Source organism: Aethalodelphis obliquidens, unplaced genomic scaffold (assembly GCF_003676395.1).
Source record: "Aethalodelphis obliquidens isolate GAN/ISIS:26980383/991018 unplaced genomic scaffold, ASM367639v1 scaffold45, whole genome shotgun sequence".
Taxonomy (NCBI): Eukaryota; Metazoa; Chordata; class Mammalia; order Artiodactyla; family Delphinidae; genus Aethalodelphis; species Aethalodelphis obliquidens.
The window spans coordinates 10,360,334-10,374,261 of NW_020837989.1; the positions used below are offsets into that span (position 1 = coordinate 10,360,334).

General features: G+C 39.6%; 1 pseudogene; it reads right to left on the minus strand.

Annotated features, from left to right (window-relative positions):
- Positions 1 to 4,956: 4,956 nt before the first annotated feature.
- LOC113606773 (eukaryotic translation initiation factor 3 subunit E pseudogene) lies at positions 4,957 to 7,969 on the minus strand (annotated as a pseudogene).
- Positions 7,970 to 13,928: the final 5,959 nt, after the last annotated feature.

Genomic DNA, 13,928 nt, shown 5'->3' on the forward strand with positions numbered 1-13,928 from the left:
CAATTTTGTCTTTAAGACTGGTTTTCAAGCATCTGAGAAGATTATATCTCCCTGAAGTCTTCTCCAGGTTGGTCATTTCCTGTTCCTCCAACTCTTGGACAGGGTTTCTAGCTTCCTCTAGACCCTCTTAGGCTGGTCACTCTTGCTTGAACTACCCTATTTTGTAAAACAGCCACAGTTGTTATTATATAAGGGCCTATACAACCCTAGATGTAGAGCCCAAAATCTTTACACCTATATCCAGTAGCTGCTTCTGTGCTCAGGTTCAGATCTACCCAGGGCTGGGGACGGAATACATACCCAGCTGGAAAGAACATGGTCCCAGCCCAGAAGACATGAACTATTTCACAGCTCTGCCTACCATTTGGCAATCACTTGATTTATAGGAGTTTGAGTTTACTCAATGGAGAAATGAATATGTCTTGTCTTGCCAGCCTCCCAGCATGGTTGTGGAGATAAAATGGACAAGTGACATGTAGATTTTTGTAAACTATGAAGAGTTACAGACAATAGTTATCATTAAAGTAGACCACACGGCCTCAGTACACCATTACTTAACCCTATGAGTGACCTGTGAACCCAGGCCGCCTTATAGATCTTTTAGAAAATATCGAGTTCAAGAAAGCATATGTGGACAACACTTGATAGTCAAGTAAGTCACCATGTGAGGGATTGCTATATGCTAGTCACTGTTCCAGGCCTGGGATATAGTGTTGAATATAGGAGACAAGTAGGGTTGATATTCAAACAGTACAAACTAATGGTCATACTGATTGCTAAGATCAGTATGCTAAGATTTCCACAATAATGGGCACATAGTTCACATGCATTGCTTAGTTAATAGGCATTGCTAATTAACATGCATTGCTTATGTACTCCAACCCCTCCCTCAGGACTCCTGGGCCTCCCCACACACCAACAATTTAAAGGTCGGAGGGCAGGTTAGGGGGCCTCCTGGACCCTGTCCCAGGACTTTGGCCATGGTCAATTCTGATTGATTAGTGCCATGTGATACTGGTTGTTAAATATTTGGAATATCACCCTGGGAAAATGGGTTCCATTCTACGGAGAAGATACAGAGTAAACAAGTGAATGAAACAATGTATAATTCAGTTGCAGATTGTGATAAGAACTATAAAGGAATGAGATGGTGATGTGGGTGGAGCGGGGGGTGGACCTCAGATTGCATGATCAGAAAAGGCTTCCTTGAGGAAGTGAGATGTGTGTTGAGACAGGAAGAAGGAAGAAGGAATGAGAGCCAGCCATGCAAATATCTAGGGGGAAAGCATTGCAGGCAGAGGAAAGAGTAGGAGCAAAAGCCCTGGGGCAGGAGTGGGTTTGGCATGTATGGAGAAGAGAAAGAAGGCCTATGTGTGTTGCCCAAAGTAGGCCAACGGAAAAGCATGCGAGTGCTGGCAGTCTCCAGTAACAAGTCTGGGTTTTATTCCAAGTGCGAGGAGAAGTCATTAGAATGACTTAAGAACATTGAAATGTGGTTATCATATTTACAAAATGCCTTGTTCTGAGAAATTCAAATCTCGGAAGAGAGTTCATTTCCTATTTTCTCTCAACTACAATTGCAAACCTGAGGTTGATGAATGATCTGATAGATGTATATGTGGTGGATGATAACAACCAATTCACCAGCCTAGAGGGACCAACTTAGGAGGGAAATCAGACACCTAGAATTCTTGTCATGCAAGGTGGGAAGAACAGGAAATGACCAACCTATAGAAATCTTAATGGGAACATAGTTAATCTTTTCAGACACTTAAAAGCCAGCCTTAGAAACAAAGTTGCCAAAATGTTTTCCTTTCTTTTTTTTCTTGAAGTATAGTTGATTTACAATGTTGTGTTAATTACTGCTGTACAGCAAATGATGACCATCATTAAAAAGTCTACAACTAACAAATGCTGGAGAGGGTGTGGAGGAAAGCGAACGGTCCTATAAGCCTGGTGGGAATGTAAATTGGTGCAGCCACTATGGAGAACAGTATGGAGGTTCCTCAGAAAACTAAAAATAGAACTACCATATGATCCAGCAATCCTACTCCTGGGCATATATCCGGACAAAACTATAATTAAAAAAGATACATGCACCCCTATGCTCATAGCAGCACAATTCACAATAGCCAAGACATGGAAACAACCTAAATGCCCATTGACAGAGGACCGGATAAAGAAGATGTACATATATACAATGTTTTCCTTTCTATAGTCTGATTTCCACAACAACAGGGTAAAGTGATTCAAGCAGAAGTTATCATTTCTTACCATTTTATAAGAAGTATCCGATTCTGAAAAGAAAATTACATTCGTGCTCTACAGAGCCATCAGCAGGAGTTATTTCACCTACTTTGCTTATTGAGAAAGAAATCAAGAATACTTGCCTGATGTTACATACAATTATCACCGTTGGGTTAACACTAGAATACAGGTGCTCTGAGCCTCTTTATAGTACTCTACTACCTCCTTATGACATTTGGGGAGCAGGAGAATTTTGTAACTTTTGGGCTAGTCAGTTGAAGAATGACCCAGCCAATTCCCAAGGTACTATTCAGCCCACACATGTGATGACAATCTGGTCAGGCATTCAGACAAGCTGCATGCTTTATCTAGTGTAGAGAAGGCATACATGCATTCAGTTTGGCATACATACACTGCAGTTCATTTTCATTTTAAATGTTAGAGATGGCTAAAATCTGCCCAGGAAATTACCTGTGATTGAACTGCCATCCAGTCAAAAAAAAACAAAAACTAAGCTTTCTAAAGATGACCCAGACAATCACAGTGGTGTAAGGGAAAGACAGGTGGATGAGGAAGAAAGAAACGCTTCTTTGTTCATTTTCCTAGAGACCCCTAACTCACCCATGGGTATCCAAAAAGTACAGCATAATAGAGGCATACATGTTCATGGTCATGATATGGCACTACTGAATAAGAGAATCTCAGAAACATGGGGAAAGGCTGTTGCCCGCAGGATGGAACTGTATGTCAAGGCGGCCTTTCCCACACCTTTGCAATGGAGTTTCCCTCTGGACCCTCCTCCATGCTGCGTAGGTCTAACTTCATCTTCATTCAGTTCTTTCCCCATAACTTTACCACTCCTTCACCCATTCCCTTTGCTTACTTTGGTATTTTCTCTCTCCCATTAGTCTGCAATGTTCTTTGCGGACAGGGACCATGTCTCCTTTTCCTACTTCCATAGTACCAAGCGTGGTATTTTTCAGCACATCTTTATTAAATAAAATAAAATATAACTATGACTGCCATTTATGGAGCAACATGTACCAGGTATGACATTAAGTGTTTTACCTAGTTTTATTTTATTTAATCCTTTTAGCAATCCAGTGATGTGGGTGTCTTCAGTCTCATTTTACAGAGGAGCAGACAGAAGATTGAGGAAGTTAAATAACTTGCCCAAGGTCACATAATTAGTAAGTAGCAGAACTGGGACTCCATCCACATTTTTTCTGATGCAAACACAGAGTAACTTACACACTAATCTTGGCTGCCTCTCTGTACTGATTATTTCATTATAATATTGAAAGAAAAGAGCTGGAATGGTGAGACAGAGTTAGACAAGCAGCCACTTGCATTAAGGAAGCTGGACCAGTCGAACGGCCAGCAGAGTCCACATTCTTGCTGTGTACCTGGGTATTAGAGGGTGGGCAGGTATCTGTGGGAAAGAACTCATTCAGACCTTAAGCTAGTTGTCATGCCCTTTTAATACCAGACAAACAAACTGAAAAGGAGCTGCCCTGTGCTGAGGTGTACTACATGCTAATCTGCTAATCCTGTACTCCTCGGAAGAAGAGAAGGAGTAGGAGATGTTTTCTACAAGTCCTTTGCTTGGCAGAGAGCTGAGTCAGAGACAGTTGGCTGAAATTGTGAAAAGGCAGACCAGCAGCTTAAGAGAGGGTGGTGCAGATCTCTTGTTATTCAGCCTTTCCCAGGAGCTAGAAAGCAGGATGCTCTCACCACAGTGAGAATGGGGATTTAGAAAGAGTGGGAGGTGTCCTGGTGAAGGGGAAATATGCCAATTTGGAAATCCAAGGTCTTGGAGTTGTTGAAAAAGTTATTGAAATGAATGAGGTAAAGGCAACACAACGGGGTGTGGTTTAGTAGAAACGAGCACTAGCCTTGGACTTAGGAATCGTACCTTTGAATTTCAATGTTGGAACAAATATTAAAAATTATGAAGATGGATAATATTTTGAAATATTAATTGTTTGTTTCCAGAATTTGCTTCATTCCTTGTTCCTTCCCACATTCAATCAGCTAAGCATTCTCCATAATTGCCTTGGAGGTGAACTGACAGAAGAAAGCAAAGAGAGTTGGTTGCTGGTTTTGAGTTTAGCAACCTACATATTATGACTCAGCTATAGACACATGAGATTTTGAGAGAATATATGATATGATGATGATATAAATGATAAGAGAAAAATTACCTTAAGGCAAAGGATGGGTTCCCAAGGCTGAGAAGAAAAAGATAAGAGAGACTTAGAAGACAGTTGGACAAAGAATGAGGAGACGTCGCCAGAGGGACCATAAGAACAGTATTGAGTCAATATCCAGGGAAAGGCCAGTCTCCATCAGAGCATGATCATATGTAGCTAGGGCCCAGGGACAGAAGCTACTGCCTTCAAACATGAAGTCTTATATGCTGCCTGGACTGAGGAGCTATGATGAGTTCCTTCCTTTGACAGAAGTTAGCATCTGGCACACTGTTCATCAAGCAGGAGTGATAGCCATTTATACCTTGACCCTTAAGATTGTTCTGTTCCCATCCAGCATACCCTACCTAGAACTGTCAAGTATTTTGTTTTAATGAAAAACAGCCAATTTTATTCAAATTCTCCAAAATTTATACTCATTATGTTGTTTCCAAAATGCTTCACGTTTATATAATGGTTTTATTATTTCACCTTTCTTTTATAGTTTTTATATTTTTTCTGTACAGTTCTTCAGTAGAAGCCAAAGTCCTGAGTTGCCCAGTTAAGAGCCTCTGACCTACCATTCTGATTATGTTTCTTCTCAATATTCATGACCAACATCTGACTTCTAAATGAAAGGCTTTTGGCCTTTTCAATCACTTGCTGATAGGATGAGACTACACTGTCACCCATAACCACATGACCTAATTTAGAATCAATCTTGGCATCCAGTCTTGCATTTCTAATCAAATTTACAATCCACCTTTCAGCTTCTTCTGGAGTCACGATCAGTTTATCTGCCAACATGTTAATGCTGATACACTGATGAATGCAACAAAAAGTCTCAAATACAAAGAGATGAGTATTTTCAATGGACTCCTCCGGACAAGCCACCGAGAAGAAATCATTCACTAGCACTGATTCATAGTCCTTCAGCTTTTTCTGAGCCCCATAAAAGTCAAAATTAACATATAAGCACTCAACAAACTCTGTAATGGGTTTTTTATATGTGTAAGACTCCTATTGAATAACTTTGACCAGATCATTTAGCACCTGCCGGCGTTTTCAAACATCTTTGTTTGTTATGACTGCTGTGGTCAAATAGCCGAGAATATGTGGACACATCATCTGAATTACATTAAGGTACTGTGGCTGGTAGAGGAAGAGATCAATAATGTTATCACGTCCTTTGGGGTGATTGAAGAAAACATAGAGACTAATGAATGAGCATGTTTGCTGCTGAAGAGACTAGAGTGGCAAACTCACAGAATTATTATCTATGGTCTCTTTTAGCTACATAAGGTCTTCCACGGCTGCATTCCAATTCTGCATTAAGATTTCAGAGACCAGTTTTCCCCAGAGAGAACTCAAAGCATTTCTGTCCATTGTGGGAACCAACACTCTAAAGAAGTAAAGATATTCAGAGTAGTTTCCACATTTATATTGGAATTTTGCATACCTTTAGGGTGTATCTAAATATGGAATTGTCAAGTCTAAATCAGCCTGCCGGGACACTTGTATACCAAAGAAATAGACACTTAGAGGGGTGGTAGTGTAGAAGAAAAATCCCCCAACACATGGACTTACTAGGTGGGAATGAATGAAGTCATCTAGGGATTTCTCGTGTAGCTGACAGTCCAAAAAAACGTTATCCTCTATGATTTTCAGGATAATGACCCCCCAAACGTACCTACATCCTAATCCCTAGAATCTGTGAATATGTTGCTTTACACGGCAAAAGAGACTTTGCCGATGTGATTAAGTTTAGAATCTTGAGATGGAAAGATAACCCTGCAATATCCTGGAGGATCCAATGTAATTATAAGGGTCCTTATAACAAGGAGGTAGGAGGGTCAGAGTCAGAAAGGGAGCTTTGTCAATGCATGGAGACGTTGGAGTGATGTAGGGCAGTGAACCAAAGAATGTGGGTAGCCTCTAAAACCTGAAGAAGGCAAGGAAATGGATTCTCTCCTAGAGCCTCCAGAAGGAAACAGCTTGTCAATAACACAGAATCTTGAGCCTTTCTCTAAATCTACTAACTCAGATTATCTGCATTTGGGCCCAGACTTATGTATATTTTAACACTATCCGAGGCTATGCTATACAGCCAGTCTGTACTAGCCCATGCACAGCAGGTAGAGAAACACTGGATCTGGACTGACAAATGGGTCTCTGAGACCACTATCACATTCAGAAATGTTAATGCCCTTACCACATGAACACCAAGTGGTCACTCAGTTTCATAAGAACACTTAAAGGGATTATGATCTCATCACCTCTTGAATATTACTAACAACTTCCATTTATTGAACATATCCTAAGACAATCAGTGTGCTAATATTCTTATGCATTATCTCATTTAACTTCAGAGCAACCTTATAAAATAATTATTAATGTTATAATTTACAACAACAGCAAAAAAGGTCTAGGAAAGTTAATTGTAACCACATGGAAAGTCAAAAGTATCGTTAACATGTAACTGGAATTGCTGTTTTTAATGCAACTGGGTTGGAGCAGACAGGATCTCAAACCAGTTCTATTCATTCCTACCAAGGTACCGATGTGAGGATTCCCTTCCACACGATTTCTCCTCCTACAGGTGTTCAGGAGACATCCTGTCATCAAAGCAACACCTTAGAATATACCTAGTGAGTAAGAGTTGTTTCCACACAGGGAAGGTAAAATAGAGCTGAGCAAAGTTTTGGCCCCAAAGAGCTGCAACTCTCATAGGACAAAGACCAGCACTCTGCTAGTGTTTCATTAGGAGGTCTTTACAAGATGTAATGAGGACAGCTGTATGGCATTGATGATTTACGACACTGGTCCAAATGCCTAATGTGATCCCATGATATCCATTAATGAACTGACTCCCACCTTGTGATAGATGGTGTCTCTCTATTGGTAGTTGATGAGTCTTAGTGCCAGTTCCACAGCTCTCCCCCTGGTTCCCTTAGGTGTGTTGAGTCCCAGGCAGGCTAGGCTCCACCAATCTCCTCCCTCAACATTGTCTTTCCTCCACACATTAACTTCCAGCCCATGGAATTTTTATTTGGTCTTAGTGGGCAGTGCTGTGTGACTCCTACTTTATATTTCCAAACCTACTATTTCAGCATATACTTTGTGTTCTACTTCCTTCCAGACATTCTGGCCTTAGATTCTAAAAGCCAGACTCAAAATTCCTTTTCTCAAACTATTCTCTCAGCCTTGAATTTCAAAATCCTGACAGTATAAACTGGCAGTTGGCTGCATGAGGTTCAAGGACATGTAGGAGAGGGAAAAAAGAGGGCTATACATACAATATTGCAATATATTATTCTTCTCCATAACCATAATCTCCAGGGTCAAACAGGCAATAAGAGATGAAGCCAGGAATTATTCTCACTTCTCTCTGATGTCAAAGTCTATACGACACCCAGTTCATCATTGGACATCTCTAGCTAGTGAACCCAAGCCTAAATTCCAGCAAACTCTACCATAGGTCCTAGATCTGGGCTTATGAAACAGCTAAGTTCCTCCTTTTCCAGGACAGTCATTAAGATACTTGAAGATAATTATTTGGGCACCTGAGTCATTTTTGAGCTAAGTTACCACCCAGTTTATTCTACTCTTCTTCACAGACACGGTGTTTCTTATTTTTCATTATCCTGGACCTCGTTTTGAATGTGCACAATTTTGTGTGTGTGTGTGTCCCTCTTGACTTGTGAGTTTCCTAAATAAGCTGCATCATCCCAATTAGTGAAGTCCAAAGTCAACTACAGAAACTTTTCTGATCTTGTTCCTGACACCACATTCCTAAAGCAAAGGATATTTGTACGATGCAGCATGTGTGCAGATTTCTACTTCATCTGTCTACGAGATACGTACAAGCTCAGGGAAGACATTTGGGATGAATTTAGGGTATGCCTCAATCTCTTGCTTCAGCCCAAAGAGCACTCACATGGCCAGCACATACCAAGGTTCATAAAAAGACTAGGAAAAAGGCTTGTGAATGTATTACATAGTAGTAGGTCTAGTGCTAGAGAGAATCTGAAGTCACCACAGGTGAGCCTTACTTCAGAAACCCCAAGCTGGAGGACAGCAAAAGATGGGGTGGGCAGTGAAAGGGGCAAGGAGCCTGTAGCTTATCTGCCAATAACTTGCTCTGGGATTTTGAACAATCATTTCATCACTCTGGATTTTATTTTTCCCACAAGTAAAACAATACAGTTAGACTAGAGTGGTTTCCAAAAGTACTTGATTACACACTTTGATCAGAAAAACATTTATGCACATGAAATTATGTCTATTTTATTTATTTATAAAGAATATACATTCAACCCCAATATATAATATATAGTATAAAACATAATACAAAATGTTTCTAAATAATTAGACTTCTAAAATGTAGTCAAAACCTTAATATATTTTCCTGTATCCCAGTGAGTCATCATAAGCATCTAGAACAGAAGTTAGCAAATTTTTTCTGTAAAGGACCAGATAGTAAACACTTCAGGCTCTGCAGTCCATATATACTCTGTCCTAAAGACTATTTTGTCTGATATTAGTATAGCCACTCCAGCTTTTATGGTTGCTGTTTGCATATTACATCTTTTTCCATCCTTTTACTTTTAACCTATTCATATCTTTGAATCTAAAGGTGTCTCCTGTAGACAGAATGTAGTTAGATCTTGTTTTCTAATCCAGTCTGACATCTCTGCCTTTTGACTGGATTGTTTAATCCATTCACATTTAATGTTATTATTGATATAGTTGAATTTATATGAGTTATTTTTTTCTATTTGTTTATATCCTTTTGTTCCTATATTCTTACTTTACTGCTTTCTTTTGCATTAAGTAAATGTTTGGTAGTGTAACATTTTAGTGCCTTTGTTTTTTTTTTTTTTTTACCATTTTTAGGGTTTCTTTTGTTGTTTGTTTAGTGGTTGCTCTAGGGCTTACTATATACATTTTAATTTATCACAACTTACTTCAGATTTATACTAATGTAATCAAAGTGAGATAGAAATGTTACTCCTATATAGCTCTATTCCCTCTTTCCCCTTTTTGTGCTATTATGTTATACATATTATATCATATCTGTTACAAATCTAATAATACTTTATTATAATTATTACCTTATATCATTTTACATCTATTAAGGAAACTGAGATACAGCGTCCATTGCAACTACTCAACTCTGAAATTATTGCATTAAAAACAGCCTTTGGCAATATACATATGAATGAACATCACTGTGCTCCAATAAAACTTTATTTATGGACACTGAAACTGAATTTCATATAATTTTCATGCATTATAAAATATTCTTCTTTTGACTTTTTCCCTGTTATTAAAAAATGTAAAAACTAACTCACAGGCTGTGCAAAAACAGGCAGGGGGCAGGATTTGATTCAAGAATGCAGTTTGCCAACCACCTGACTTTCAGCAATGATTTTCCAAACTCTTTTATGTGGCACCTTGGGGTTAACAGACATGCCTCCGGGCCTGCCATGGTGGCAAAGGTAAGATCAGAGACTGGGCTTCAGCATCCTACCTCCATTTCAAGAAGAACAGTTCTGCTTATATTTTGCTTATTTTTTCCAAACTGAAAAGATTCTGTTTAACAAAGTGTCCCTGGAAGGAAGAAGGAAGGAAGGAAGGGGGGGAGCAGGGGAGCAGGATAGAAAAAAGGAAAGATAATCTCAAATGTTCTTTCTAGCTTTGAAATTCTATTACATTCATCTAAAATTGTACAAAATCATCAGCGACACTGGAACTATACTTCAGTTAACCTTGAAATCTAAACATTTGATATTATGCTGTACTTTCATTATTTCTATTAAGTTTTTCCTGAGTTTTGTAATCAAAGTTCTTTTCTGAAAATGGAATGAGCATTAAAGGAAAGAGAACGTTCTACACCTGGGCCTAAAGAACCAGAAGAGAGATCTTTTAGCACTGTCTTGTGTCCATAATTAGTGATAACAGCAACCCTGCTAAGTATTGGGGACATCTAATAAGGCCTAAGGCATCAGGGTGAAATGCATGGAACAAAGAACTTGAGGTAGTGACAGGGTTTGTCATTCCTTTTTCATACTGATCTGCTCTATTCAAATAAGTCTTCTACAAACAAGAATCCCTTACAAAGAAAAGTTCTTCCTTCCTCCTCTTTATCAAAATGCTACCCACTCTTTGAGAAAAAGTTGATCATCTTGAGTTTACCATAATAATTTCTTCTCTGCATAATTAGAGAAGTGAAGATTACTGGTTTTATTTATTTTCTCACATTCAGTTCCTTTATTAGCTTAGATAGCCAAAGGTTATTTGGAGAGATTTTTTTTTTCTTTTTGCGGTATGCAGGCCTCTCACTGTTGTGGCCTCTCCCAGTGCGGAGCACAGGCTCCGGACGCGCAGGCTCAGCGGCCATGGCTCAGGGGCCTAGCCACTCCGCGGCATGTGGGATCTTCCCGGACCGGGGCATGAACCCGTGTCCCCTGAATGGACAGGTGGACTCTCAACCACTGCGCCACCAGGGAAGCTCATTTGGAGAGATTTTTAAGGTAAGATTACTGGTTTTAACATCAGGTATAAGTCTCAACTCTGCTCTTTACTAGCTGTGTAACACTGGGTACATCAGTTAACCTTCTCTCCTAAGTGCTTCTGCCACCACTTATCAATGAATGGAATCCCACACACCTAAGCATCGTAGCTTCCCCTATGATTGAACTAAGCAAAGTCACCTCCCCTCAAAAGTTAGAATTGGAGGCATAAGCCACAAAACAAACATTAAATTAGTCTTCGTCAAAATTAAAAACTTTTATGTGTCAAAGGTGTGAAAAATTAATACACTAAAACCTCAATTGAATGGAGTTGGGAGACCAGAAGGGGGAGCTCTCGTGCCCTGCAACAATAGCAGAGACCAACACAAAGTAGAAAGACTCTTCTTTCCTGGCAACAACTCAGTCAATGAAAATCCATGGACTCTTTGTTTACTATGGCCCTCCCAACTTCCTTTTCCCCTCTATAAAAGAGTTCTTCTCTCCTTGCTGTGTAGGGACTTGCATGTGGCTAGCTAGCCATGGTTGCAGGCCCCAAATTGCAATTCTAATCCCAAGTAAGCCCATTTTTACTGGAGAAATAGCGGGCCGTCTGTTTATTTTAGGTCAACATTTTGGTGGCACATACAGGAATTTAGAGGAGACCCCCCAATGACTCCAGAGCTGGTGAGAAACAGGTGCAGTACCCACACTGAGCCCATTGTTGCTCATTGCTTTTCTCCCTGACCGCGGAGTTCAAAGGTATGTCTTTCTCCTGGATCCAAGCTTCCCCGCTCTTTGGATCTTGAAGTTCTCTAGGGTTTGTTTGAGATCTGTTTGAAGGTTTCAACTTTTCTAGTTAAGGCCTTGTTCTATCTGCGAGTGCTCATTTAGCACTTCGATCTGATTTGAAATCAGATTGTTCCAGTTGGGACTGGTTCAGCCTTTGGCCATATATATATATATATTTTTTTTTTTTTTGGAATGAGGGCTGTTCTATGGGAACTGAGCTGAGAAGGCTTCAGCTAGGTTCCTCTAGGACCAGACTGTTCACTTAGAAATGGCTGGTATTAGGCCTACAGGTTGGTAGAGATAGCTATAAGCTGTTTGAGCTGAAAACTGTTTAGGTGGTTTGAAAATTATTCTGAAATAATTTTCAGAATAATAATAAATAAAATAATAATAAATCATAAAAGAAATTAATAAAAAGAAAATTATTCTTTTTCTAGAGGAAAAGTTATGAGAATGGGACTGCAGTTATCTAAGTATTTTGAGGGCACTCCCCTACAGGGATTTGAGCTGATTTTATGTTTAAAAACCACGGTCTTTCCTCAAGTGCGTTTCCAACTAAACAAGCCAACATAACCAAAGGCAATTTAGAATATCAGTGGCCATTAAGAGGAATTTTGAAATCCCCAAACTTACTCTTCTTAAAAATAAACTGGACTACCATAGTTCTAAAATGTCTCAAACTAAATAGAATGTCTATTTCGATTTGTATTTTGAGGATTCCAAACTTTATCAGAAGGCTAAAATTGCCTTTCTGCAAAATAAGATTTTAAGATTAACTGATGCAAAGAAAGGATTAAAGAAAGTGAAAATGGCCCCAAAAGCCACAGGCCCTTCCTCCTTGGCTCCTTCGCCCCTGGTTCTTTCTCCAGGGCCGTTGTGTCTCTCCCTCCATTCCTTGTGCCCAAGCCCTGCCTCTGGCGCCATCCTCCTCCTTTCTTTCTAGGCCACCTACAGCCCTATACCCTCAGTTCCCCCATCGAATTCTGTCACTGAACTTCCTTTTTTCTCAGAAACTGACCTCACTTCCTTTGCCTCTGAACTTATCAGAATGTGTCCCTTTAAAAATTAAGCTTTCTGAGGATCCAGAGACTAACCCTTAATTTCTTATATTTCCTGGACTAAAGCTAAACTGTAAGCCACAAAGATCTTCCCAAAGCAACTGAAGATCCTCGCCGATTTGCTGAGGAATTTAATGCAGTCATTCAGACCTATCAACCTAGTTTCTGACTTATGTCAGCGAGTTCATATGCTTGTCAATGAAGGCCAGCCAGCATTGGATGAAAATCACTAATTGGGAACATTCTGAAAAGTCTCTAAAATTACAACTGGGAGACCAGCCTGCTAACATATCATACGATTAGGCTCAGGCAATGGGTGGGAGACTTCATCCAGTAATTTTTAGGGTGTTTCCAAAGCCTACTGATTGGTACAAAATTCAGGATTGCACATAAATTCTGATGAATCTTGTCGTGACTATTACAATCAACTTCAGATTATTTTTAAAGAAAATTCTGGTCTTCCTTCAGATGTTGATTCCACCCAGGTAGCTTTTATTTTTTTTATTTTTATTTTTTTTGAGTTTGGTGATGACTTTTGTTTTATTTTTTTTACACCTTTATTAGAGTATAATTGCTTTACAATGGTGTGTTATTAGTTTCTGCTTTATAACAAAGTTAATCAGTTATACATATACATATGTTCCCATATCTCTTCCCTCTTGCGTCTCCCTCCCTCCCACCCTCCCTATCCCACCCCTCCAGGCGGTCACAAAGCACGGAGCTAATCTCCCTGTGCTATGCGGCTGCTTCCCACTAGCTAGCTACCTTACATTTGGTAGTGTATATGTGTCCATGCCTCTCTCTTGCTTTGTCACAGCTTACCCTTCCCCCTCCCCATATCCTCAAGTCCGTTCTCTAGTAGGTCTGTGTCTTTATTCCTGTCTTACCCCTAGGTTCTTCATGACATTTTTTTTCTTAAATTCCATATATATGTGTTAGCATACGGTATTTGTCTTTCTCTTTCTGACTTACTTCATTCTGTATGACAGACTCTAGGTCTATCCACCTCATTACAAATAGCTCAATTTCATTTGTTTTGATGGCTGAGTAATATTCCACTGTATATATGTGCCACATCTTCTTTATCCATTCATCCGATGATGGGCACTTAGGTTGTTTCCATCTCCGGC